The following is a 2,500-nucleotide window of genomic DNA, read 5'->3' on the forward strand; positions in this document are numbered from 1 at the left end:
TCATCAGCTAAGAGGAAGATCTTCATCATCATCATCAGCTGAGAGGAAGATCTTCATCATCAGCTGAGAGGAAGTCTTCATCATCAGCTGAGAGGAAGGTCTTCATCATCAGCTGAGAGGAAGTCTTCATCATCAGCTGAGAGGAAGTCTTCATCATCATCATCAGCTGAGAGGAAGATCTTCATCATCAGCTGAGAGGAAGTCTTCATCATCAGCTGAGAGGAAGGTCTTTATCATCATCATCAGCTGAGAGGAAGGTCTTCATCATCAGCTGAGAGGAAGGTCTTCATCATCAGCTGAGAGGAAGGTCTTCATCATCAGCTGAGAGGAAGGTCTTCATCATCAGCTGAGAGGAAGGTCTTCATCATCAGCTGAGACCTTCTTATCACTTTTTTCAGACTTTATTTTTTTATTGTTTTCTGGATTTTTTTGCTCCTTTTTTAAAAAGTTTGTCCGAATCTTTTTGACGCCATTTTGTCTTCACCGGCTGAGAGAACGGACCCAGAAATGTGAACTTTTCAGTGTTTTTGTCGCTTGGTTCTGTTATTATTCAACCAAACCCACCAGACTCCATGCAAATAATCAGTCATTACAGCTTGTTTCTCCCTGATGATGAACATCTGTCCTGTAGGGTAACATTACAGCTTGTTTCTACCTGATGAACATCTGTCCTGTAGGGTAACATTACAGCTTGTTTCTCCCTGATGATGAACATCTGTCCTGTAGGGTAACATTACAGCTTGTTTCTCCCTGATGATGAACATCTGTCCTGTAGGGTAACATTACAGCTTGTTTCTACCTGATGAACATCTGTCCTGTAGGGTAACATTACAGCTTGTTTCTCCCTGATGATGAACATCTGTCCTGTAGGGTAACATTACAGCTTGTTTCTCCCTGATGATGAACATCTGTCCTGTAGGGTAACATTACAGCTTGTTTCTACCTGATGATGAACATCTGTCCTGTAGGGTAACATTACAGCTTGTTTCTACCTGATGATGAACATCTGTCCTGTAGGGTAAACATTACAGCTTGTTTCTCCCTGATGATGAACATCTGTCCTGTAGGGTAACATTACAGCTGTTTCTCCCGATGATGAACATCTGTCCTGTAGGGTAACATTACAGCTTGTTTCTACCTGATGCTGAACATCTGTCTGTAGGGTAACATTTCAGCTTGTTTCTACCTGATGATGAACATCTGTCCTGTAGGGTAACATTACAGCTTGTTTCTACCTGATGCTGAACATCTGTCCTGTAGGGTAACATTACAGCTTGTTTCTCCCTGATGATGAACATCTGTCCTGTAGGGTAACATTACAGCTTGTTTCTCCCTGATGATGAACATCTGTCCTGTAGGGTAACATTACAGCTTGTTTCTACCTGATGCTGAACATCTGTCCTGTAGGGTAACATTACAGCTTGTTTCTACTGATGATGAACATCTGTCCTGTAGGGTAACATTACAGCTTGTTTCTCCCTGATGATGAACATCTGTCCTGTAGGGTAACATTACAGCTTGTTTCTCCCTGATGATGAACATCTGTCCTGTAGGGTACATTACAGCTTGTTTCTACTGATGCTGAACATCTGTCCTGTAGGGTAACATTACAGCTTGTTTCTACTGATGATGAACATCTGTCCTGTAGGGTAACATTACAGCTTGTTTCTCCCTGATGATGAACATCTGTCCTGTAGGGTAACATTACAGCTTGTTTCTACCTGATGATGAACATCTGTCCTGTAGGGTAACACTACAGCTTGTTTCTCCTGATGATGGAACATCTGTCCTGTAGGGTAACATTACAGCTTGTTTCTCCCTGATGATGAACATCTGTCCTGTAGGGTAACATTACAGCTTGTTTCTCCCTGATGATGAACATCTGTCCTGTAGGGTAACATTACAGCTTGTTTCATCTTTTAAGGTGTCTGTATGTAACTGATCCAAAATGTTAAGAACAAACTAAAAATTAAAAATAAATAAAAACCTTTTCTGCTGTTAATGATGTAAACATGGAAAGATCTACAGAAGAATTCATTATAAATAAAGTATAAAAAGTCATAGTATAGCATGTCGAAAATAGCTAATAGTCTCAGTATAAAACAGGTTTTTCTACAGTTTGATGATGGATGTATATAAAACAAAATACTACAAAAAACACAAAAGTCAAGGTACTGTTCATAGTTTTTATTAAACAGAGTATCTGATCTGAATAAAACCAACAAACTGTAAATGATTATAAACTGATAAATAAATCAGAACTACATGATTTGGTGAATCATTCATATAGAAACGTGATTATTCCTGATTCAGAGTAGAAAAGTTCTGCTGCTTCGTGATGCGTTCAAGACCAGGAAAAAAAACACAGGACAGAGATCCAGAACCCTGGACTCCATGCCTCACACATGCTTGGCTCTGATTGGCTAACAGCCGGCCAATGGAAACGGTTTGCTGTGGCAGTCCAACATTTAGACGCAGAGACATGGTGAGAATACAAAAT

Source organism: Etheostoma spectabile, unplaced genomic scaffold (genome assembly GCF_008692095.1).
Source record: "Etheostoma spectabile isolate EspeVRDwgs_2016 unplaced genomic scaffold, UIUC_Espe_1.0 scaffold00015045, whole genome shotgun sequence".
NCBI classification, from domain to species: Eukaryota; Metazoa; Chordata; class Actinopteri; order Perciformes; family Percidae; genus Etheostoma; species Etheostoma spectabile.